General features: G+C 39.6%; 1 long non-coding RNA gene across 1 annotated transcript; it reads left to right on the forward strand.

Annotated features, from left to right (window-relative positions):
• LOC132226081 (uncharacterized) lies at positions 1–27,313 on the forward strand. Its single transcript, XR_009451005.1, has 6 exons — positions 1–208; positions 422–658; positions 1,302–1,372; positions 1,706–1,823; positions 9,458–9,540; positions 27,052–27,313. It is a non-coding gene; the product is annotated as an uncharacterized LOC132226081 (long non-coding RNA).
• Positions 27,314–27,644: the final 331 nt, after the last annotated feature.

The raw sequence follows: 27,644 nt of genomic DNA on the forward strand, positions 1-27,644 counted from the left end.
CCCGCCCCGCCCCGCCCCCAGGCTCTCGCCGCAGAGCCCAACCCGCAGCCGCAGATTCGGACCCCAGCCGCCTGCGGTCGGCCACACGCACGCTGTCCGCGAGCCTGCCTCACCCTTATCGCTTCTGCACGGAGAAGCTGCGAAGATCCCGTCGTCCCTCGGGATCTGCCTACACTAGTTCACATTCACTCACTACCATTGATTGCACGTAAATAAACAGGCAGTCGCCCACCGCGGTGGGGGGGAGGGGCGGGGGGGGGGAGATGGGGCAGACGGCCCCCCACCCCAGGGCTTTCAGATCTCGGCTGGGTTCTCACCCGCCTCACTGGAGCTGGGAACCTAGCCCCAAGCCCTAACAAACCCGGCGAACCGTTTTATCACTCCACGGGTCTGTTGTTTTGCCTTTGCTGTTTCATCAGAGGTCACTCTAAGCAGGGACCCCCAATACACCCATTGCCCCTGAGGGCACCATCCGAAGGCTCATTATTTTTACGTAGAAATGTCCTTGATAGTTTGGACCCGAGGAGAATTGCTCAAACATTAATTAGAAGATTGATATTCATCAGTTAACATTCAGGGAGTTCACACATTGGACAATGGGACAATTAAACCTGCTAGCGCTAACCCAGAATCTGCTGTGGATAAACTAGCTAGAAAGGTAAATGGCCCACATCCTACAACACGAATAAGACAATAATTTTAAACCCCAACTATTATGACTGTTCATCAACCTCACACCACCTGTCATCCTTCCTTCCTACTCCTTCTGTGGGCTGCGATCTGCAAAGCTTGTTTGGGTCTCCCTCTCTTACCGATTGGCCCCAGGTGGAAGAGGCAGAAGACAGGAAGCGGAACACACATGCACTATAAATCCCCAAAGCTTCCTCCAACACTTACTTACAAATCTTTGCTCAAATGTGTCCTAACGAGTTCTTCCCAAAAGATCATCTATGATATTGTATCTCTCCCTCCTTCTCCCAAATCTCTCTCTCTTCCTGCTTTTTCTCTAGAGCAATTATCACCTTCTAATATACTATGTAAGCTTTTTTTTTTCATTTCTCCCACCAGTACATAAGCCCCATGAGAGCAGGTATTTTTTTTTTGGAGGGGGGGGGGGTGTCTTTTTTTACCTAAAGCTGTATTCCCAGTGCCTACAATACAATAGGCACTCAATAAATATTTGTGGAATGTTGACATTATGTATCCTCCTGAAATCTGTGACTCTAAATCTGCACTTAGAACCAGTGCCTTAAACTCTCTCTAATCTCTGTTTTCACCTTCTTACAAAATCTGCCTTTAAGCTCACCCAGGCCACCACCTGAAAAACCACACCCTGGGAAGTCCAGAAAAGAATCGGCGCATAATGAACACAGTGAGTTTTTGTTAAGTGAGTGAATTTTCACTTACTTGTATGTTGCTTTGTAGTCACTTAAATATGAATCACTGATTTATTTTGTCCAACTTCAAGTACATGATGAGCTTTTGTCCTCTCTTTCAGCTGTTAATACAATGTTCTCCCTGGAGTTAGTCCTCCATAAATCTTAAAAGGACAAATATAGAGGGGAGGGTGAAGCTTTATATTGCACTTTTATGCTGATTATGAAAATTCTGGCATTAGCAGAAACCGAATACATTCATGTGGTCTCAGTTATCATCCAGCTTCATTTGCAGATCACTTTATCCTTCCTTCCTTTCCCGTCTACAGCAATGCACACATAAGCTATCTCAAGCCTTTCCGCCAGTCAGTCCTGGGTGCTTTCTCAGAAGCCAGCAGCCTCCCTAACACGTCCTTTACCGTGGGCTCAGAGCAGTGGATTTCAAAGGTAAGCACTTCATGAAGCATTTGACATACTTAGAAAAATGCAAGTTCCTAGGCCCCTCATCCAAATATCCCATTCAGGTGGTCTAAGGTGAACCAGAAATCTTCGTTTTTATCAAATCATGTGATCTTAAACCTGTGGTCAGCAGTCTGTACATTGGGAAACTTTCATCTAGATCAGTGGTTCTCAACCTTGGCTGCACATTAGAATCACCTGGGAATCTTTTTAAAATCCTGATTTCTGGGCCTCATCCTCCGGAAATTCTGTTTCTTTGTTATGGGGTGGGGCCACAACGTTAGTAACAAAGAAACAGAATTTCCGGAGGATGAGGCCCAGAAATCAGGATTTTAAAAAGATTCCCAGGTGATTCTAATGTGCAGCCAAGGTTGAGAACCACTGATCTAGATACTACTCAAATTCCTCTCTTCTCCTCTGGGAAGCTGCACTTTCTGCTTTTGGGGGCTTTCTCTTCTTCATGCCTGGTGACTCCATTGAGCAGTCTTCCTGGCTCTTCCTTTCGTTGCTCTCCCCCAGGACATGCACACAGTCCTGGACTGTGCTCATGGTGGGTAAAGAGTGAGAAGGGTAACAAAAAGTATGAACCCGGGGGTTCCAGGCTTGCTCTAAGATGCAACTGTATTTCTACCCTCTCCCATTACACTCTTCTGGGAAGGCAGCCACATACACACATGCACATGCCCACATGCTTTTGATCTTGCCTTATAAACATGACCCTGACCCTTTCCTTTACAAGGTACCCTCTTCTGCAGATGTAATCAAAGCAAACCACAGGAATACCCTTGTGTTAGTTGGGCTCTTACGATATGTAAAATGCCAGGACATGTTCAGAGCACCGTAGATTCTGAGGGCTTATTTTAAGGAAATAAGGACATTTCAGAAACTCATAGCATCAGCCAGAACTACTGCTCATTCCAAGAATCAACTGCAGTCCTTGCAATCCAGCAGCAGGCCGGGATGCCTTGCTCATCCCCTCATTAACAAGCATCTATTGCCCAGACTAGAAGAATATTGCAGTTCTTCTGAATCAGCATCTCTCTGCTTCTTTCTCATAGTGGTCTCAGCTTCTGCTACCTCTGCTTCCAGTGACGACTCTCTGTGACTTAAATTTAAAACACCCCAAGAGAGAGGTTCTGAATACACTTGTCATTCACTGTTCAACAAGAAAGGCCTTTATGGGACACAAGTTTCCTGAAGGGACATCTAATTGGTGGCCAGCCTTATTTGTGCCTCGTTTAGAGATCATTGCCTTTGGGTGCTATAGTGGAACTCACTTTATAGATTTAATATGACTCCAGCACTAAAGGCAGCTGGGAAATGTTGGAGACTCTGTTTAACTTTCTGTGACTGTTTAACTCCCTGTAGCCTCAGGTTTGACTGACTTCCCAGAAAGCCAGAATGCTGCCCAAAGATAATCGTCAGGCCCTAGCAAGGAGGTTAATGAATGTGTAGAGTGTGGAGAACCGCGTGATGTTATCTGTTAACTTAGAAGTGCATTGTTCTTTGTAGTGATCTACGTGACTACCCACCATATGCTTTTTACTATTATCCCCCTGTAAAAAAGAGACCCTGTCCCGGGAGGGGGTAGAGTCTTCTCGCAGGCCACCACGGGGAGCAGGCAGCTGCTGCCCATGTAGCTAAATTTCGCCTATTAAAGCTCTGATGAGCTGGAATAAGGCTCCGCAACAGTCAGGGAAAGTTAAACAGGAGGAACTACCTCTGGATACTTTGATGGACTCGAAGTCCGTTTTCTCACGTGGGAAATTCGTACTACTAACTAAGGTGTTATTTAATTCACTTACCCAGCATATATCTCCTCTGACTCTTATTTCACTTTGTATTCTTTTCTTGCATAGCTGTTTTCCCTAGTGGGCAGTTAATTCCTCAAGGTCCGTGCTGATTTTAACTCTATATCCTGTAGCTCTTTGCACATTGTAGGACCTCTATAAATTTTTGTTCACGTGAGTGAAATCATAATGAACCTTCAGCAGTCTCTAAAAGTCACTTCATTCTCATCTAGCCCAGTTCCTAGATCATTTCTAAATGAATACCCTGTCCTCATAGCAAATGCCTGTCCAAAGCCAAATTCCCCTTCTTCATCCTCCCGAACTAATACCCTCTCCCAAGTTCTCCATCTTACCTGAAGGGCATGATGGTCCTTCAAAACTTTATATTCAAAAACTGAAATTAATTTTTAACCCACTCTGCATTCAAATTGATTACAGCTCCCTTTAATTATGTTTCCTAAGCATTTTCTCTTATCTGCCTCTTCCACATTCTTTCCTTCACACCTGCACTTCTGGAACAACTTCCTCATGACTTTCCTACATCCTGGCTTTCTTCTCTTCAATGCAGGCCATATGCTATTGCCAAATTAATCTTCCTTATACATGTCTTTCATCATCATCAAATATTTCCTCTGTACCTTCTGCATATAGGCTGCACTCATACAGATTATATATTTTAAAAGTACAAAGAATTAATAAGCTTAGTACTTAAAGTTGATGATAAATACCTTAGAAATTTAGTGAGGAATGATCGCTGGTCTTAGCTAAGCCTTCACTAAGAGTGAATCTTGTTTACAAATCTTAATAACTCTTTGCATCCAACTGAATCAAGGCCAAATTCTTGGTACCTAGCTGTGTGTGTGTGTGTGTGTGTGTGTGTGTGTGTGTGTGTGTGTGTGTATATATATATATATACATATATATATATATACATATATATATATATATTTCAGAGAGGAAGGAAGAAGGAGAGAGAGAAGAAACATCAATGAGAGAGAATCATTGATCAGCTGCCTCCTGCACACCCCCCACTGGGGATCGAGCCTGCAACCCAGGCATGTGCCCTTGGCCGGAATCGAACCTGGGACCCTTCAATCCACAGGCTGACACTCCATCCACTGAGCCAAGCCGGCTAGGGCGGTACCTAGCTTTTGCTAGCATCCATTGTCTGGCACTATGCTCCCCTGTGACTTTGTCTCCCACCTCCCCAAAGCAGATACTCTCTCCTCCTCAAGCAATCCTCCTCTCTGTGGTACAAAACTAGGTTACTGTGTCTTTGCTCCTTTTTCACCCAGCATCTTTCTGCCTCTCTTTCAAGATCTAGAACAAGTCTGACCTCCTTTATGAAAGCTTTGTTAATTATGCCATCTCTTTTTCTCCGTCTATTATTCCATACGGATTTACTTATGTCTCCCCAAGTAAATTCTAAAATCCTAGAGGGGAGAGCCATATCTTAAGTGTGTGAACCCCACCCACCCACACAATCATAGTCCACTGCAATTACTCAATAACTACACAAGTACATCTAATGTCCTTATCAGCAAGGTAAACACAATGAAAGCAATGCTTGAGGAAGATTAGAACAGTAACAAACGCAGAAAAGATTGGAAGGGGGAGAGGCCTCGGAGGATGGGTTTTGTGAATGGTATAACAGTACCTGGTGGCAGTGGGAATTGTACACTGGCTAAATTTACTAGTTGTGTGAGTTAGCACAAATCCATGAGTCTCCGCAAGCTATGCATTTAAAAATGGAGCAATGAGCCCTAACCGGTTTGGCTCAGTGGATAGAGCGTCGGACTGGGGACTGAAAGGTCCCAGGTTCGATTCCGGTCAAGGGCATGTACCTGGGTTGCGGGCACATCCCCAGTGGGGAGTGTGCAGGAGGCAGCTGGTCAATGTTTCTCTCTCATCAATATTTCTAACTCTCCCTCTCCCTTCCTCTCCATAAAAAAAAACAAAAAAAAAACCACACACAATAAAAAAAAAAATGGAGCAATGACATAAGTTACGATTTGTTAAACTCCTTCAAGGAGCCAAACAAGTTCCATACACTATTTCAACAAAGAACAAATCAATCCATATCTGTCCACTTCTCTTCTTCACTGCTACCACTACATCCCAAGCTACCATCCATTGTCCCTCTCCCAGGGGGACAGTCATCCATTAATGGATCCCTGGCTCTATACTAGCTTCCCTACAATCCATTTCCCATGGGCAGCCAGACTGAGTCTTCTCAAAATGCAAATTGGATCATATGACCAGATCAAGCTCTCTAAAGGCTTTTCATTGCTCTCAGAAGAAAATTAAAATGCGTTTAACTCATTTCATGCTGCAGTTTTTCCCTACTTCTGAACACATCATGGATGATCCCTTTCCTCACTAGGCTCCAACTACACTAGCCACCTTTTTCTTCCCTTTATGAACCACGTTCATTCCCTCCTCAGGGTCTTGAACAAGCAATTTCCTCAGCTGAGGATGCTCCTTCTTGCCTTTCAGGTGTCAGAATAATACCGCCACTTCAGGAGAGAGTCCCCAACACCTAGCCTAAATCAGCACTCCCCACCCTATCCTTCTACTCTCCAACAAATCACTCCTTCACACAGACACTTGTTTAATCCTGCTTATCATACCGGAACTTATCGTGGTTGTTTCTGTATTTGCTTGTCTGTTTCCTCCCTGAAATATAAATTTCATGAGCCAGGGAACACTGAATCCTCCATATCCAGAGAGACCTAGGCGAGTAGGAGTCACTTAATAAAAATCTGTGGGTTTGCTGCTCTAAAGAAAATAATAGGACTCATAATCCACTCAAAATAAGGACTTTGCAATTAAAGTCTCTTGCTTTTGTTTCTAGCTCCCTAACGCAACAGTACTTCATTGAATGTTTTTCTTTTTAGAAATATTAGAAATCACAAGTATTTTTTAAAACCCCTTCCTTCTAATTCGCCAAGGAGGTACTCATTGGACAACCCATCGCTTACAGGCCTGATTTTCCTAGTTTTTGACTTTTCTCCTTAATTCCAGTTATTAAATATGTTGTAAAGTGCTTCTATTCCATTCATGGTAAAGTGCATTCAAATAGAGCTTTATTTGTGCACATCAATTTAACATTTTAGAGTCTAGAGGCATTAGGTCCCTTTGGGACCAGACATCTAATTTGGTATCCATATGTCCTCAACTGAAAGAAGCAAGTCACTATTTTGCTGAATTCTTCTAGTCTCTGTGGAAGATTCTTTGTCTTGTCAAGTGTCCCTTGAAAGCCAAGATGTAGGAGTTTGTGAGTGTACCAAAAAGAATAGAAGACCAGTCTTTCACATGCTGAAAACTCAGAGGAACGTCTTTGTTTTCACTGATAGAGTCATAATTCTTATATTAGCGGTCTGTGAATGTGTGAAGAAGTTGCAAATGGAAATATAAATGATTATTTCATTTTATTCTGAATCCCTTTCATAAATAATTGTAATGTCTGCATAAGATAATTCTATGTATGCACAAACCTCAACAAACATAAATATTACCATTTGCCCTTAAGAAGCCCATGTTAGTTCATCTAACATCTTAATAATAATAATAAGTCATTCATTCATTCAGTCATTCAACAAGTGTTTATTAAGCAGTTACTATATGCTAAGTACTCTTTGGAATATTTGTTCATTGATTCACAAAACACAAAAATCTCTGCCCTCTTGGAGTGTACATTCAAAAGTAATGGTTCAAAGATTATCAAAAGTAGTGGATTTCAGGATCTTTTCACACACTTAACGTGTATTGACTTCCTTATTTAATTCACTTAAAATAACAAAAACTCATTACATCTTAACATGAAGAACATCTTTATGAAAATAATTATAGTTTAAAAAGTAGTGAGAAGAATAGCATTGCTTTAACAGGCTTGCAAATCTCTTTCATGTCTGGCTTGAAAAGAGAAGTTAGTCTCACATCTTCTCCTGCATGTGTTTAGATAGCACACATAGCCTCTAGAAAACGTCACTGTACACTCATAAGAGAAATGAAAGTGAAAAAAGAAAATAACATCTTGGTATTATTGTGAATACAGGTTTGACTTTGCAGACCTAAAAATGTCTTGATTGCTTCAAGACATTTGACTAAGATCAAGTGTAGTACAAATGTCTTGAAATCCCCAAGGGTGCCTGGACTATACTTTGAGAACTGTTCAACAGAAATTTGTTTATTTTTTATTTTTTTGCTAATAAAATAGGCCAAATTTAATAGAGACCAATGCAATAATTAGCTTTTCCTAAATTCATCATTTTACTTCTCAGGACCAGCTCTTCTGAGTCTCTGTGAGATAGCATCGATTGATAATGGTGATCAGGAGAAATGATTGCTAAGAGAATGTATAGAGGTAAAACAGATGCCCCAAATAATGGACTTCTTTGCAATCATTGGAAACCCTTGTTTTTAGGTCAATTTTGTGTTCTTGATGATCTCAAAGTACTTTACAGACATTAATTAATTGAACTTCCAGGATGCCAATGAAATGTTTCCAAATACAAATTTTGTGCATTTTGCAGATAGTTTAACTGGCAGAGTAGCAATTTATGTTGGCTTAAAGGAAAGTTGTGAGCAAAACCAAAGAATTATCATGTATTTTTTTGTAACTATAAATACACTATATGTTCTTCAGATTGTTTTAACTTACCAGGTTTGTCAGGAACATGGATAACATTGTAAAGTTACTACTTCTTTTTTTAAAATATATTTTTATTGATCTCATAGAGGAAGGGAGAGGGAGAGGGAGAGGGAGAGGAGAGAGAGAGAGAGAGAGAGAGAGAGAGAGAGAGAGAGAGAGAGAGAAACATCAATGATGTGAGAAACATTCATCAACTGTCTCCTGCACACCCCCTACTGGGGATCAAGCCCGAAGCCCGGGCATGTGCATTTAACCATGACCTCCGAGTTCATGGGTCGACACTCAACCACTGAGTCATACCACCCGAGCAGAAAGTTACTACTCTTAATGTCTCAACAGTACTTGGTTTCTTTCCTTTTTCTTCCTTCATTCCTTTGTTCCTTCCTTGCTCCCTCCCTCCTTCCTTTCTTTCCTTTTTTCAGGACAAATACCAAAACTATAAAACTCCTCAGACACTGCATCTTAGCTCAGCTTTGTAAAACACCTTGGCTCTATAGAAGACATCACTAAGTGACATCATATTGATATTGTATCCCATCTATTGATGTTCAAGACAGTCACAATCAAACCTTGTCACTCCTCTAATAGGTTCCTGTTGCATTCTAAGGCAAACCCCTCACAATGGCCCACCAGGGACCCCCTTGGCTTCCTAATCACGTGTCTGCCTCCTCTTCCCCTTGCTTGCTCTTTTGTTGCCACACTGGCCTCCTCTTGCCCCCTGGAGAGACCAGCAGACACTCACTTGAAGGCTCTTTCCCTCAGATAACTAGGGAATTCTCTCCCTCACTTCCTTCAGGTCTTTGCTGAAATGCCACTTCCTCAGGGAGGTTCCTGATTACCTTATTTGAACTGTAATTTTCACTCCAGAACTCTTGTTTCCCTTTACCTGCATTCTTGTCTCCATGGAAAGAATCACCATCTGTCTCACAATATGTGTTTTGCTTATTTATTTGCTCAAGATCTGTCTTTCCTCAACTAGAAACTAAGCTATACAAGAGCTAGGATTTGTGTTCTATTCCTGTTGAATTCCTAACTGTAGAACACATAGTAGATTCTCAAGAACATTTGTTGAATGAAAAAGTAAAGAAATCCTAAAATGCACATTGACGGTGTGTCTGAATAAATAAGAATGTGGCCAACCAAGAAAATATGTTTAAATATAAATAACGTGTTTCCAGAAAATCATCCTGAAACATGCTTTTACCTGCACAAGCTCGGACAAATGGATCCTCATCCCGCTCTTTCTCCTGGCTGCAGAATCGTATGCAGCTTGTACTGTTTTTCTTTTGTTTGTTTGTTTTGTTTGTTTTAAAGAGAGAATCTTTTTTTCAACAATATATTTTTATTGATTTCAGAGAGGAAGGGAGAAGCAGAGAGAGATAGAAACATCAATGATGAGAGAGAATCATTGATTGGCTGCCTCCTGCACACTCCATACTGGGGATCCAGCCCACAACCCGGGCATGTGCCCTTGACTGGAATCAAACCCAGGACCCTTCAATCTGCAGGCCAACCCTCTATTCACTGAGCCAAACCAGCTAGGGCTGTACTGTTTGTTAAAAGTTAATCGCAGGACTACCCAAATGTGTTTTGTTAATAGATAAAATGGTGATCAGTGTGCAAATTCTCATAATGTTATATGAGAGAAGGCATTTAACTACCTTTGAACATATTTTGCATATTTCTTGTTTTCTCTTGATGGTGTAAAATAGCGATTTTAAACCTGTGTGCCGCAAGAATTTTTAAAACATGCAAAACCTGACTATTTAGTCAGGAGCACTGACCTCTTTTCCCTTAGTCTGTCAAATAAACAGCCAACACAACAATAGCTGTCCAGTGTGAATGAATCAAAAGGCTGAACATGGCTGGCTTAGAATATCTATTACCCTGAAATCAGTTTCAGGAACACAGACAAACAAAGTCAGTCCTCAGTCACCAAACTAATTTTCAAAATCAAAATTTTTTGTGATTCACTGTACTCACACATAAAATTAAAGAGCCTGGCCCTGTCTAGGTCACTTTGTTGGTTAGAGCATCATCCCCATGCGCAAAGGTTGTGGGTTTAATCCCTAGTCAGGGCACATACAAAAATAAAGCAATGAATGCATAAATAAGTGGAACACATTGGTGTTTCTCTGTCTCTCCCTTCCTCTCTCTCTTCCTAAAATCAATCAATAATTTTTTAAAAAATAAAAGAGCAAAATTCTATGCAGTTGTCTGTAATTGTTGATAGAGCTTGAAAACAGAAGTTAGAATGAGGAAATGTAATAGTCTGTGTCTAGTTAAGACTGGGAATGTGCACATGTATGGATGGTGGGGGAGTAAGGTGTGTGTGTGTGTGTGTACTTTGCTGACACTGAGTAATGCTTGGTGGTGATAACATCATGAGTGCAGCAGTTCTCACCGAAGCAAGGTGTTGAGATGTGTTTAATTGTGAGGAGATACACAAATCATTTGTGATTAATACTGAAGTATTTCATTCTTAAGTTGGCTTTAAAAATTTTAATTCATGTTCAGGGCTATTCCTGGCACATGTCTCTCAGGCTGACATGGGATCTTACATGCTTTCTTGAGTGGGAGTGGCAGCTAGTTCCCACGGGAGGATGTGATGGATGTGATCACTTCAATCGTTTGTGTCTCAGGAAGACTGAGAGTCATTGGGCAGGTCGTTTTTCTAAGGAAAATCCAAAATCCTACCAAACAAAGAAAAAAAGAGCCTTGATGACATTATCAATAGACAGTTGGCCCATCTTCTTCAAATAGTCCTAGAGTGGGACATTTGAAAACCATTCATCATGAGTTTGCTTTCAGGTGGTCAGAGGCAAGCTGCTTCATGCATGTGCGTTCACAGTGTGAAATGTGAATTTATAAACTTCCCGAAGGTGCAATGGTAGGCACTGAGACATTAACGTATGAAACTCCACATCCCAAGGTAGGTTGCTTTTGGTTTTCTTTCAAATCTAAGAATTTTCAGAGCACCTGAGAAAAAATTATTACTTTGTAAAAAGAACTTGGGACTGGCTAGGTTTTGGTAACACCACTGCCCAAAGTAGTAAACAATGTGTGGAGTGGTTATTATTTTTCCTTTTGTGCTGTTAAAGAAACAAGCTGTTAGGGGATTTTGCATCTTGCATGCAATCTCGTTGCTATAAATTAAAAGAAGAGTGCATAGTGTTGCTGTGTTACATGTCATAAGGAGCTATTATATATAAATAAATAAATAATGAAGATGTGTATAAATGCAAGACAGGTTGTAATGGGGAAGAGGGATAGGCCGAGGTGTAAGACCTATTCCTTGGGTTTATTGGGGAAGTGAATATCTTCAAAGATGCAACCCTTTAACTATTATTTTCATAATGTTCTCTCCAGGGTATTTTCATCGTAACCTTAAAAACTTTCACGACAACATAATACTTTTAAAACAGTTTAAAAGTCCCATGTTTAGAGCATATGTTTGCAGAAGTCCCGCCCTTCACTCCTAACTAAGCATCCTCTGACTTCCAGGCTCTGCTCAGATGTGTCTTCATAAAAGCTTATCTCCAATTCTCTCAGCAAGAAATAATTTCTACTCTTCTTAACCCTCATTATACTTGACCCATTTCCCTTATTCAATATTCATTCAAATATCTGTGGATCTTCTAAGTGTCTGATGTTGAAATTGCAGGATAAGGATTGTGCTGCCAACCATTTAACCTTTGATCCCTCCTACTATTTTGTAGTGTTTGGAGGGATCTTCTCCGTGAGCAAAGAATAGGCACACCCAGGTTAGCCCACAGCTACTAGGAATGTATTGTGAAGCTCCATAGTAATTAAAAGGAAGAATAGTCTCAACAGTCAAATCAGCAGAGAACAGAACCTGAATCCAGGACATAGCAGTGCTTGGGACCCTCCAGGCTGACAAGTTCTAGCCACCTGCTCAGCTGGCCAAACCCATTCTTTCAACTCCAGTAACACATCCTTGCTCGCTCCTTATTCTACTTTCCTGCTGTCACAGCAACTTCATAACCTTCTATCTCTGCTTCTTCAACTCCAGCCATGTTACAAACAAACTGACTCTCCTTACATATCTCACATTCAAACTTTCGGAAGGTGAACGTAATCAAGCAAGCCACTGAAGGACTCGGTTTCCAGCTCCATTCTCTGGAAGAGCTTGTGCCTCAGACCACTTCTGGGTTTCAGTGTTGGTCTCAGATTCAATCTTCAGAGCACTGTGAAGAATATGCATACCATATGCATAAAGAAACTATCTTAAGCTGTTTTTCTTTGAAAGAGGCTATGAATAAATGAGGCAATCAAAGCTTCTTAGCAGACATATCTTTATTATAGTTGCTTGTAATATTTCACATCCCCTACATGATTGTGAGCACCTTGAAAACATAACTGTGGTCTATTCATCTTTGCATCATCCATAGAGACAGAGAGTAGTTTAGTACCTGGCATATAGTATATGCCAAGATTATCCCCTGAATATAAATCCTATGCCTTCCTATAAAATGCTCTACAGCACATCTGTAATTGGTTATCCTCTAAGGTGGTCATGTATTGTGCCTGTTCTCAAGAGCAGTTAACACTGAAATAGAGTTTCACTGTTTTTGTAGAAAGCTCTAGCCAGAAGGGTGCAAAGCCAGAGGTGGGAGTGAAGGCATGGGGCGTTTGTCAGTTTGCTTTTTCTCCACTGTGGAATATGTTATAAACAGTTTTATAAGATTTCACTAGAGCCCAGGGCCTCTAAATACATTAAAAAAAAGGCTGAGTTAATGGGCAACCAATGTTTAAATGCAGTAGAAAAGAATTTCAGGGGTGGAGCAGGAATGTAAAAGAAAGTTTATCTTAGATCCCGTAACCACATTTCTAATCCAGCTCTGACTTGACAGCTATCCAGGGGGCCATATGAAGATACAGACAACATTCTAAAACCAGAAATTTAGAAAGCATTTTCTGTTGTATTTTTTTTCCCCTCTCTGACTAGTTGGCTATTTCCCCTTCTTCTTCATATCTCTGGATAGTATTTATAAATTGTAGTCCTATGCTCACATAAAGCAAAACATTTTTGGGTTTTTTGTCTTTAATAATACTCTCCTAGAACCTTTTTATTACTAGGTTCTTTCTCATATTCACTTTGCAAGATTTCTTCATTTCTCTAGCAAAATTATCTATAAATATACTTTGTCATACATATTTTTCTATGTGCATATTTCTTTTAGTAATAACTCTTTCCTGAAAAGAATGCCAATAAAGACAAGTCCATTAAAAATGTAAAATGTTGATGTAAAATCTCATTTTACTTTCAAATCACTTATCAAATATGAATGCTTTCACCCCAAAAGAGAGTGATTTATTTTCCTTTCCTGCATGATTTCCTCAGTGTGTGAAAGGAGAAACAAAGTCATTTTGTTATACATTTAGTGTGAAATTTTTTCATTAGAAGCACTGCTACTTGAACTGAAAGATTGAGAGAAATGAATGTTCCATGTAGAGTTAGACAACTTTTATGGGTATGTGAAACAACACCAACTCTTTTTAGAGAATAATTCTAGTCTAAAGCATGAACAAAATGAAAAAATGAATATTTTACCTTTCTACTGGAATAATAGATTGAATGATTTCAGACGTCTCTATTTCAGTGTATGATCCGTCTATTTTAGTTTCTTGAGTTGACTTCAGAAATTATCTATGGAGTTTCTATATTAAAAGTTTTGTTACCCAAGAAATGTAGGCTTTTGTAGAATAGCGCTTCAATATTATACATAATGTCTGACCATCATCAGTCTCAATTTATATTCAGCCAGTCTTTGTTGCAAAGCTTCCATACCATTAACAGAGATAAACATATTTACCCCAAACTTTGCATTTTCTATGATGAAAACAATAATAGTCCAAATGGCATTCTATTTTATCACTAAATGTTCTTGTTTTTTTGTTCTTTGCAAATTAAGCAATGTTACTCACGTGCATAAACTAATATTGTCAACATGCGGAGAGCCCTTCAAGAATCTCAATGTAATCCACCATCTGTGCATTGCTCTTGCAGGAATCTGTGGGAGCTAACAATATGTTTAGAGTCAGAGGTACTCTTGTAGTTGAAATGTTCTACTGTGCTTACTTGGGAACAAGACTCCTGTGATGTAAAATTCAATAGCAATTATTTGATTTCACTTTAGAAGATAATTTTCTTTCCTGTAAAAACAATTTTTTAAAGCCGAAGCCAAGGGATTTTCAAGGTAGCACACAGATTATTTTATGACAGTAAGAAATAGAAGCATAACTAGCAACTGAGTCTGATCCTTAACTTTCTCATTCACATGTTTATAGTAGAATGATGTGGTGAAAGTCTTTGGCAACTTTACTTTTAACTTCTGGTCTGTTCTCTAATGGTAAAATGTTCCTTTAAGTATTTAGAGCCATTTTCAGAAATTAGGTCTCCTTAGGAACTGAGCAATCCATAAACTCCCTTTCTCTGGTTTTGTCATTCCTAAGGACCTACACTATTCTCTTCCCTCTTCTCTACTTCACTTTAATATTTGATCAGAAAGGGAAGTGCCTACACCAATGATAAACTAGATTATATTATAATTACTTAGAGATGTTTATATTTGGACTTCACTGACAAACAATACAATGGAAATAGACATATTAAAGATATGCCTATCCATGAAAGAAAATTAAAGTTACAGACACACTAGCAGGAAACTGACTTAGATGAAAATTTTGATTTGGGAACCATCTGGATAGGAGGTAGGAATAATTTGTTTTAGCAGTCTCCCAGCCTTACTGGAGCCTGTAGCAACCTGGGGAGGTCCCTAACTTTCTAAAACCATCTCAAGACTAAACTTGGTGCTTTGCTCCCATCTGCTTATTCCTATAGGAATACTTATTATTACATAGATTTATTTATTGTGTACTAGAGTGTAAGCTTCTTGAGAACAAGAGTCACATCTTGTTCATTCATTCATTCATTCATTCATCCACACAACAAATATTAATCAAATGTCTATTATACATGAATCAAATGTCTATTATCAAATATCCATCCCCAGTCACTATTCCAAGCACTTGGGGTACATCAGTGTAAAAATAAAACAAAACAAACTCCCTACCCTCAGGTACGTTTTAGTCTAAAAGGTTCAGTGTTCTATTGCACTGACTTTCTCAGATCTACGTGCCTTTGTGTTTTCTATGTCGCTTATCCTCTGAATGTCTTCAGCCCCTGTTCCAACCCAGTCTTGCTCGGTGTCTGGTGTTCAATATATACTTATTGAACTGAATAACTGTTTCTTTGTGTTTAATGGACATATAGTCTGTGGCAGTCCTAAAGTTAGAAAAACATCAATACATTGTTGTGAGTCCCATTCATAGGTAATGTGGAACCTACAAAGAGAGAATGATTTGTGATGATGAATCACGAATGCAGAACAGCAGGAGTGGCACAGGGTCACTGTTGCATGGCCTGTAAAAGATGGGCTCGGGATAGTGGCTCAGCAGAAATAGGGGTGGTTACGGACATAGAAAAGTAATTTGAAAGGTACCAGGAAATCCCCTTTTACCACCTAAGAGTATAATAAGCTTTAAATAGCTGGGCAGAAGCCAATGAGCTGGTTGTAACTGGGTAGGTCACCCTAAGAGATACAAATTTTCTTCTTGAAGTGGTGGAAGATTTCCTATCCTATTAGGATTACATTTTATATCTGGAAATGGAGATTAAGGGTTAAAGGAGGAGGAGATGGACAATGGATAAAGAATCTTTCTTAAAATATAAAGGGTAAAGGTCTATTATAAAGATAAATTTGAAAACACTTGTAAAGATATATATGTGTACACATATATCCCTTTGTTCGTTGCAGCATTATTCACAATAGCTAAAATATGGAAACAACTGGCGTGTCCTTTAACAGATAATTGGGTTTTTTTTAAAAAAAGTGGTACAGCCCTAGTTGGGTAGTTCAGTTGGTCAGAGCATCATCCTGTTATGCCAAGGTTGTGGGTTTGATCCCCAGTCAGGGCACATACAAGAAGCATCCAGCCCTAGCCGGTTTGGCTCAGTGGATAGAGCGTCGGACTGTGGACTCAAGGGTCCCAGGTTCAGTTCCGGGTCAAGGGCATGTACCTTGGTTGTGCACATATCCCCAGTAGGGGGTGTGCAGGAGGCAGCTGATCTATGTTTCTCATCGATGTTTCTAACTCTCTATCCCTCTCCCTTCCTCTCTGTAAGAATCATCCAATGAATGCATAAATAAGTGGAACAATGAATTGATAGCTCTCTTGCTCTCTCTCTCTCCCCCCCCCTCCAAATTAATTAAAAAATTTTAAATTAAACAAAAAAGATGTGGTACATATATACAACAGAATACTATTCATCCATAAAAAGATGGAATATTGCCATTTGTATCTTGAGAGTATTAAGTGAAATAAATCAGATGAAAAAGGACAAGAACCATATGATATCACTCGTATGTGGGATCTAGAACAAAAAGCAAAAAAAGGAGCCCTAGCCGGTTTTGCTCAGTGGATAGAGTGTCGGCCTGTGGACTAAAGGGTCCCAGGTTCGATTCTGGTCAAGGGTATATACCTGGGTTGCAGGCTCGATCCCCTGTGGTGGGCATGTAGGAGGCAGCCAATCAATTATTCTTCTCATCATTGATGTTTCTATCTCTCTCTCTCCTCCCTTCCTCTCAGAAATTAATAAAAACATGTTTTAAAAAACAACAACAAAAGAATGAACAAATAAAACAAACAAAAAACAGGCAAACTCATAGATATAGACAACAGAATGGTGATTACCAGAAGGGAAGGGGGGTGAGGGGAGGAGGAGAAGGTAAAGGAGACTAGGTTTTGGATGATGAGCATACAATAGAGACTAGAGATGTCATATTATAAAGTTGTACACCTAAAATTTATATAACGTTATTAACCAATGTTGACCTCAATCAATTAAAAAACAAACAGACAGAACTGGGTTTATTCTTAGGTCCAGTGATTTTTTTCCAGATTCTGTGTTTTAGAAATTTATTTTTTTAATGAATTTTCTTCTGAGGTATTTCATTCACAAAAGAAATCTTTTAATTTTAAAATAAATTTTATATAAAAATTGTGAAGATGGTACAGTCCAGTGATTGTAAATCTATGAACTCTTGAGTAAGTGACTTCACCTATTTGATTTCTGGTTTCCTTATCTGTAAAATGGAAAACATAGTGGGGGCTGCCTTTCATAGGTTTGTGTAAGAATTAGAAATAATATTTATAAAACATGGCACACTTGGTAGGTGTTCAGTCAATTCTAGCTCTTATTATAGCCCTCCAGCTCTGTGCTTGAGCTCTGTGAAAGACTAGAGCCATCCCTGGACTCACAGCCTGTCATTTACTGCTATTCCGTCTCTGTTTCATCTGTCCAAGGGACACTTGGGCAGTGGCCACATCTCCAGAGTGACCCAAGTACACTCTGTTCAGGGTCAGAGTCATGCCAGGGTTGGAAAAAGAAAAATCTTATTTTAAGAATTCTTGACTATGTAACCGTTAAGTCATAGCCATTCTTTCAGACAATTGACATACTTATTAAGCTGAAAGAATCCAGAATTGCAACCCTTCATAGTGTCTGGCATTCCTGCTCCACAGTCAACTGATTTCAGCCAGAAATGAATAAGATCATATGACTCACTAATAGTGAGAGTGGCCAACTAGCCAATTGGAGAAAATCAGAGACTTTTCAAGAGAGCATTACCAGTGATACTTCAGGCTATGTTGATAAAACGTGCATAACTAAATCACAATGGATGGTTTTAGACATTTTATTTTCACTTGACTTTTATAAAATCTTCATTTTTTTTAAGAAAAATGCTTAGATTTCACTGCTATGGAAGAAATATTTTTATAGTGAACAACTCAGGCAGGCACCATTACTCTATCCACCCTATAGATATTGAAAATAATACTGACCCAGCTTGTGTGGCTCAGTGGTTGAGCATCAATCTATGAACCAGGAGGTCACAGTTTGATTCCCGGTCAGGGCACATGCCCGGGTTGTGGGCTTGATCCCCAGTGTGGGACATGCAGGAGGCAACTGATCAATGATTCTCTCTCATCATGATGTTTCTATCTCTCTCTCCCTCTCCTTTCCTCTATGAAATCAATAAAAATAGATTTTAAAAAAGAAAAGAATAGAAAGTAACACTAAATTTTAATCAGAGCCTTTTTTTTTTAAACACCTAGATTAAGAATATGGTTGGTTTCTCCTTTGTTGCCCATTAATTTTCTGCTATTCAAATTACACTTATTGTTCACAACTGGCAGGGAGATTTTTTTTTTAGAGATTACTTCTTTTTTGTCAAAGAAAGGAACAAAATTTGGTAAAGGTTGAAGCCAAGCATTGAAACCCTTTTAAGAAAACATCTAATTCAGCTATTTTCTGAGGAGACAGTTTCACTGTCCAGAAATACCTTTGAGTTCAAAACTTTTTTAACATCAATCAATTCCTAGGAAATAATACTGAGTTATGTAAGATTGTTAGAAATATGTACATTACTATCCCCTTAAGGCCATTTGAGTGCTAAAAAGAGAAATTCTTTTAGAAACTCATTTTGTTTTTGCAAGCCTATAATATTTGAAAAATAATTTGAAATATTTTGTGAAACCTCATATCCCAAGAGATTCATCCATCCCTCCCAAACTGTTAGAACATGTGTTTTATTTCTACACCTAAACTTATCCAATTTGGGCCTTCTCCTAGAACTAAAAAAAACCCACAAACCTTTAAAGCAGGAGAGAAAAAAAGCTTTCAAACAAACTGTGACGCTTGGATTTGAGTGGTAGTCTACAGTTTTTGCTTTTGCTCAAAGGATCTCTTTTAAAACCATAATAGCTGTGATATAAGGTGCTCTTCTTAAGTTCCAGGCACTGTGCAAGCTTTCAGTATTGTGTTAATTAGATTCTTTCAGGGTGCAAAGAACAGAGATATCATTTGGCTCAATTAATTTAGGTTTATTAAAAAGGATATGATATGGGGAAATAGAAAAGATAGATAAAGAGCGTCAGCCTGCGGACTGAAAGGTCCCAGGTTCGATTCCGGTCAAGGGCATGTACCTTGGTTGCAGGCACATCCCCAGTAGGAGGTGTGCAGGAGGCAGCTGATCGATGTTTCTAACTCTCTATCCCTCTCCCTTCCTCTCTGTAAAAAATCAATAAAATATATTTTAAAAAATAACTAATTCCTTTAAAAAAAAAAAGAAAAGATAGATAAAGTTGTCATTGGCAGGCACATGGAACACTAACTTTTCATTATAGCTGCTCAGCAACAACTGAGTAATAGCTCCAGTCTAGAAGTATAAGCTACCCTTTGGTGACTTCATAGGAGCCCTGGGCTTCTCGCCATGCACATGAGTCAGCTGTCCTGTCTCTGTTTCCCTCTACCTGCTTATTTTTCCAACTCTTGCTACTGACTACTCACTTTCTCTCTGCCTCATAGCTTTGCTTACTCATGGCTTCTGTTTCCTGTCTTCCTTCTCCCTACTTCTGCATTTCCTCAATGCTGACTCTCCCTGGATGTTTCACACTCTAACTCTGTAAGATAGAAGCACGGGCACTCCCCTCTGCCAGGCGTCATCATAGGCCATGAGTCTTCAGGTCATGCCAATCTCTGTTGAGTTAGCAGGGCTACATGGCAAAAATACAAGGTTAACCCACCTGTTACACACCTATAAAATAACCTATCTGGTGCTTTTCAGGAGAGAGCAATACAACTGACTAAGTGCCTTAAAAGGCCTGCACATACGCTATTGTTTAATGTTGAAACGAAGTAAATGCACAGGTTTTATAGAGAATAAGTCCTAGCATCCTCCTCCTCCTCATCTTATCTACCTTATATAATAATATCTAAAGTTCGACAAATATTATCTTACGTAAGTGTATTGCTCTGGTTTGTCAAATATTATTGTGACTAGAGAATAGTTTGGTACACTAAATAGGTGTACCAAATCGACACTGAATATTGTCGATTAAAAAAACACTAGAATGACAAGGCATAAGGGCATAATCCAGCAGTTTTCAAATTGAGCATGTAATACGGCAGTGGGGGCACATGCAGGAAGACCAAGGAAGCAGCAAAACCAGCTGCTCAACCAGTGCATCCAGGAATTTATCTGTTTCCTATTTTTCACAGGCCCAGAAATGTCTGCCTTAAGAAAAGATTCCATAGCTTAACAAAAGGGTTGAGCGATATTTGTAGAGCTATATGTTCAATTCTCAGTTCCTCCTCTCTCTTGATATGTCAAAATGCATAATTATTTTTTGTTTTGCCTTTCTTTTTGGTTTTGAAAATGGGGATGGTGGCAGTTCTTTGGTAGGTTTGATGTGTGGCTCTAATGAAATGGAGCATGTAATGCAATTCACTGGCATCTTGAAACTAGGTAAGTGTTGGTTCCTGTCACATTAAGTACTGAACAGTAAACCTCTACTGGTCATGATTTCACCTGTCATTGCTGGTTTAGGTAAATATTTTTCAGCATCTTCATAAATAAAGTGCTGGCTAACTTGAAAGTTATATACAGTGTGTGCTATAGAAATATATAGATATAGATATAGATATAGATATAGATAGATATCGATAGATATGGATATATAGATATAAAATATTATAGATCTCAAGCTATAGTATTGGGACAATTTAGCATTCCAGAACTTTTTCATTGTATACTCAAAGAATAAGGAAGAACATAAGGAAAAGATTATTGTGGATAATATGTGTAGATTATTCACACATATTATCTAACATGTAACTCAGTTGTATTTTAAGTCATAATTTCTTGAAAAATAGAGTTTTTCAAATATAATGTATTGTCATTTTTATAATTATGGACCCATTCCTGGCTTTATATACTTCTTCTTAACAGCATTTTAAAACATTAATTTTACCTATGGATAATGTTCCATTTTCCAAATCTTTCCAACAGTGAAATCATCATACAAAACAAAATTGTAGATATCAAGAACATGAATGCAATTATAAATCTATTACCTTACATGTACAAATGTTGGTGATTTTTCTGACCGGACAGTTTACAAGGTAGATAACTGAAGACTCAATATTCAGTGATTTTTCCCAATTCTGTAGAATTTTAGGACTGTGCATGTTCAAGGCACTTATTTATAGTTGAGGGAAATCAAGTGCAGAGAAGGTACATGAAGTCATACCACAGTTAACTCTGGGGCCATGAACAAACATGCATCTGCTGGTTTTCAGCCCTCTGCCTCACATCGAGACCAAAGGCAGAGCCACCTGCAATGATTTGCTGAGTTATCATTTGAGTAAGGAGTTGAACTGACTTCATTAGAAGTATGTAATAATTATCAAAACTAGAAAACTTGGAGAATAACAGCAGAAAAAATAGTAAACATTTAATGATATTTAACAAGGTTAAAAGTACCACATCAAAAAATATGTATTGTATTCATGTATTATTCTATATCAAGTTTGATCTCCAATATTCAAATAGAGAATTCAATTAGAAAATGTAATAGAGTTGTCTTTAGATGATAATATCGGAAATCCTCAATCGCTCACTTATCTGAGAGAAAGTCTTATGTTTAATGTATTAACTACTAAGAAAGATGTATTTAAATGTCTACAACAAGTTAATATTTATTTTTCTATGAGTAATAATATCTGGGATTTAATATGTTTAAGCGTCAATATAGAATCTAATTTAAACTAACAGATTATTCTTTGTTATGAAGTGGAATTCAAGTGAATTGATTTGCTATCTTACTTTTATATTGGGCTATCAGCTTCTGTGATGGTTAGTAATAATATATATATAACCCAGGTAAGCATGCAAAACAGATAGGAGATAGGAATACTGAGTATCAATTGCTGCCAACTTAGTCACTCACCATCCCTCTGGGAAAGCACCATTTTAGGCTTCTCATGCACCCTTTCCCCCTTTTCAATATTCCTACAAGGCTGTATGGGTTACCTGTTGTTACATAAATAACATATTTCCTTTGGGTAACAAATGCTTCCAAACCAGTGACTTGAAACAACTATAAACATTCATTATCTGACAGTTTCTTTGAGCCCAGGATTTGGGGATGGCCTGGCAGGTATTACTAAATCAGGTCTCTCATGAAGTTGCAGTCATCTGAAGGCTTTTCTGGAGCTGGAGGATCTGTTTTCAAGGTGGTTCACTCATGTGGTGACCAGTTGGCACTGGCTGTTGGCAAGTGGCCTTAGTTCCTCTCCAAGTGGAACTCATCTGGAGACTACTTGAGTGTTCTTACAACATGGGAGCTGGCTTCTTCCTCTGCAAGCAATATAAGAGACAAGATAGACTTTTTATGGCCTAGTTACAGAGTCACACCCATCACTTCCACGAGACTTTATGGACCATATCTTTATTTAATCTACTAGTGGCTCGGTGCATGAAATTTGTGCATGGGGGAGGGGTGTTCCTCAGCCCGGCCTGCACCCTCTCCAATCTGGGACCCCTCGAAGGATGTCCTACTGCCAGTTTATAGGGATCAGGCCAAAACCGGCAGTTGGACATCCCTCTTGCAATCCGGGACTGCTGGCTCCTAACGCTCACCTGTCTGCCTGCTTGCTTGATTACCCCTAACCACTTTGCCTGCCGGCCTGCTTGCCCCCAACTGCCTCCCACCGACAGGCTGCTGGCCCTTAAATGCCCCCCCACCAGCCTGATAACCCCCAACTGCCCTCCCCTCTTGGCCTCTAACTGCCTCTACCTCGGCCCCGCTACCATGGCTTTGTCCAGAAGAACATCCGGAAGGTCTCCTGGAAGGTCTCCCAGTCTAATTAGCATATTACCCTTTTGTTAGTATAGATAGAGGCCTGGTGCACAGGTGGGGGCCAGCTGGTTTGCCCTGAAGGGTGTCCCGGATTAGGGTGGGGGTTCCCTTGGGGTGTGGAGCATCCTGGGCAAGGGGCCTGTGGTGGTTTGCTGGCCGGCCACACCCCCATGGGGTGAGGGTCCCCACTGGGGGGGGGCGTGGCCAGCCTGGGTGAGGGGCTGAGGGCTGTTTTCAAGCTGGACACACCCCCTTTAGGGTGGGGGTCCCCGCTGGGGTGCCTGGCCAGCCTGGGTGAGGGGCTGATGGCTGTTTGCAGGCTGGCCAAGCCCCCCAGTGGGGACCCTCACCCCATGAGGGTGTGGCCAGCCTGGGTGAGGAGCTGCAGGCTGTTTTCAGGCTGGCCACACCCCCTTCAGGGTGGGGGTCTCCACTGGGGTGCCTGGCCAGCCTGGGTGAGGGGCTGAGGGCTGTTAGCCGGCTGGCCACAGCTTTGGGCAACCCAGGCTCCCAGACTCTCCTTGAGCAGAGGCCACAGCAACTGGAAGCAGGTATCTGGGATTTATTTATCTTCTATAATTGAAACTTTGTAGCCTTGAGTGGAGCCCACAGCGGCCAGGACAGGCGGGAAGCTTGGCTTCCTCCATTGCCAGGGGCAACCCAAGCCTCCTGTTCGCTCCAGCTCTGTGGCTGCCACCATCTTGGTTGGGTTTATTTGCATATTCACTCCTGATTGGCTTTGTGGGCGTGGCTTGTGGCTGTAGAGGAGGTACAGTCAATTTGCATGTTTCTCTTTTATTAGATAAGATGAGGATACTACACAAGGTGTGACTACCAGAGTTAAGATTCACTGATGGCCAGATACCCAAAGGATAATGTATTAGCTAGGACTCTTTCAGTTCTCAAGTGACAGAAAAACAACCCATTCACTTAGGCAAAGGGGACTATATTGGTTTACATACTAAATTGTCATTAATGGTAGGATGAATCTGTGCTTTAGATATTAATGAAATCAGATGTGCAAACACTCTCAGAGTTCTCTGCCCATGCTATGCATCTGTTCCTCTTTGCATGTCAGTGGTATGCTCTCAAACCCAACAATGGAGAGGCATACCCTTTTCAGGTTTGCCTTCTTTAAAGAAGACCCGACTCTCCCCTTAAGTCCAATTAGGAAAGCTTTGGGGGAAAACTCTCATTTTTTTTTACCTGCATCATGTCATTGGTTTGGGTTCTACGGTGGCTGTTCCCACCAGAACCACCAGGTTGAAGTGTGAGGCAGACAAATTTCCAGAATGTCCCCAGAATAAAGGTCAACAAAGCAATAGTGGTCTACTCTGCAAAAATTAAATATCTCAAGATACCTAAAATCAACCACTTTGCCACTTTTAAAAAATAAACTAATCAACCCTGAGTAAGCAACTCTCTCGCCTCACTTATACCATTTCCTTTTACTCACCTTTATCATTAATACACTTTTTTTATTGTTTCCATCAAGGACAGTATTTGTTAAAAAAAAAAAGCTTTATAAAATCCTTTTTCAAAGATATATTTTAAAATCCATAGGTTATGCATTATTTTCATTGATTTTAGTGTAATTTGCAAATAGTTCAAGCAAACAATGCAGGAACTAAATAATGTGAGGTTAATAAAATATTATTTCAATTGTAGCATGGACGGATAGAATATTTGAAATCTGAAATGAGATGAAATTTGATGAAAATGCTAGCACATCAAAATTGGTTCTCTATATATGTAATATTCAGAGTAAGAAGATACTATATTTATATAAATGTGTATATGCATGTGTATATATAATATATTCAGAATAGAAAAACAAGAAAGAGATATACTAGCTGCTGACAGTACATCATAAATATTAATGGACCAAAAAATCCAAAACTCCTTAAATCTTCCTTCCTTTTTCTACATAGAGAACACAACTTTCAAATTGAAACTGTAATCAATCACTGCTAAAGGGAACCTAAAGCTAAAGATAGATAAGGGAAGAACTAGAGAGCATCTAATTGCTTTAATTAATTCAGTATTTCTGAGCTGGCCAGAAACTTACTAAATTACTACAGAACTTGCAAATATGTTTGAGGACTCAATTTCAGTGATCTTTGAGAAATCATGAGGTTCTTCCAGTAGGCTACACTGACTAGCTGTTATTACTGAGTCCAGCCCAGGAGTATTTCCCTTTGTGGATGTGAATAAACCTGAGAGGTACTTTCAAAAACTAATCTCAAGCCCCAGCCAGTGTGGCTCAGTTGGTTGGAGCCTCATCCCATGCACCAAAAGATCATAGATTCAATTCCAATAAGGGCACATACCCGGGTTGCGAGTTCGATCTCCACAGTCAGGCTGTGTGCGGGACACAACCAATCAATGTTTCTCTCTCTCTTTCTCTTCCCTCCCCTCTCATTTCCCCCCTCTCTAAAATTAATTTACAAAAAGCATGTCCTGGGGTGAGAATTTAGAAAAATGTAATCTCAATAAACCATTTCATCCTTCTAGTAAGAACAGTCAATAGTCATATGCCTCAGAAGCATGGGCTAGTATAAGCCAAGTGTTGCAGTCAATCCATACCAGTTACCAAGGGAATAGTCAATCATTCACACTTCATTGAAGTTGGGAGAGAAACCCCAGAAAGAACCTGGGGTCATTTATTTGAGCCAAATTTGCTATATTACTCTTGTAAAAATCATTGGAGAAAACTTTCTCAGAGATCCTATGAGCATTCTGAAAAACTGTAGGACAATCTTTTGTCTTCCAGAAAAATTGATTTCCAATAGAAATAAGCATAATCCACAATGCAAGTCACACATGTAATTTTAAATCTAGTAGCTATGTTTAAGAAGTAAAAACAGATATGTGAAATTAATTTAGTAATATATTTTATGTTATCTCAACATGTCATTAACATAAGTATTATTGAGATATATTTCATTCTTTGTACTAAGTCTTAGAAATTCAGGATGTGTTTTAAACTTATGGTACAGCTTAATTCTAACTAGTCATATTTCAAGGGCTCAGTCGCCACATGTAGCTCGCTAGTGGCTGCTGTGTTGGACAGCACTGGTCTGGTCTAGGATTATGGAGAGGTGGTCCTCAAAGTACTGTCCTTTCTTCTCAGGAGGATCGAATACTTATGAAGATTATTCTTTATCCATGTAAAGGAAGCTTGAAAGCCCACTTTATGATTCTTCAGCTTCTTTTTATCCTGTCACATGCATGTTCCTTTCTTTCCGTTAACTTGGTAATGCAAAAAGTGGGGCCAATTCAACACATTTTCTAGACTTTTCTCCATGAAAAGATCTGGTTTAGGAAGAACACGAGGGTAAGACATATCTGAGTTCAAACCCTATCTTTACCCTTATGACTACTGCAGAGACTTCCATTCATCCCTAATGTCTGCCTTTCCCTTCTGCAGAGATAAAAAACTTAGCTGGGCTCAAAGCCATTGAGAAAAAGAACTGCTACATTTCCAGTCTATTATGCAGCTAGACATGTCTACTAGTACATGTCTAAGTTCTGACCAAAGGCTGTAAACAGAAGTGTCATAGGGAAGCTTCCGAGAATCTCCCTAAAGAGCAGCATGCGTACCTTCTTTGACCTCTTCTTCCTTCCTCCTATTTAGAGCACATGTGCTTCCATTTTGGCCCAGGAGGTCAAGGCTATGCATGCCTTGAAGCACTGTACCAGCTCACCCCACAGACTTTTACACAAGAAAGGAATAAACTCTATATGTGCCACTGCAGTTTTGGATTTTCCATCACTTGCCACGGCAATCCTAAAATATGACCTTGGGTAAAGACTTAACCTCTAAGTTCATAAGAATTAAATATGAAAGTGTTGTAGTGCTTAGTACAAAGTAGGCACTTTATACGGCTATATTATACAGTTATATTTGTAAAAGTATTTTAAAATTAAAAACCTACTAATTGTGTAGGTTTCTCAATAAAATCATTTGTTCCTCTTCCAGCTCAGCTTCCTGACTTCTTTCTGACCTACTTATAGGTGATACAAAGATCTTCACTGCATTTGCATTTCTTTCCAGAAAATCACCTGACTGCCAGTATAGTCATGTTCATGAATGCCTGACGGCTCAGAAAAGCCTCTGTACGAACCTGTGGCATAAATATTCAGAAAGGCATTCTTAGAGAAGCTGGCAGTGCTATTGTGGGATTTGTGAAGCAATAAGATAACAAGATCATGAGGCCCGTCCTCTCAACCAGGCAGATCTATTTACTATACTGTTATTTTTCATAGGAAAATAACATCATGAAAGGATTCTTTTAACAGGTTTCTCACTTTAGTAAGAAGCAGAGGGTGAAAAGCATAGGGAACACCCAATGTTCCATCAGTTGTTTTCAAGTTCTTCTTTTGTGGTGGAACAATATGTGAACATTTTCAAGGAACCCTATGCTTTAACAAAATTTCAAATGATATACGGAAGCTTTACTGTAGAATTCCATAAAATTGCCTGCCCACACAAATGGAGGTTCTAGAGGATGTCAATGTGTTTAATTTATAGATAACATATTTTTGTATATTTCATCATTTATTATGCTTCCA

The sequence above is a fragment of the Myotis daubentonii genome, chromosome 2 (assembly GCF_963259705.1).
Source record: "Myotis daubentonii chromosome 2, mMyoDau2.1, whole genome shotgun sequence".
Lineage (NCBI taxonomy): Eukaryota > Metazoa > Chordata > Mammalia > Chiroptera > Vespertilionidae > Myotis > Myotis daubentonii.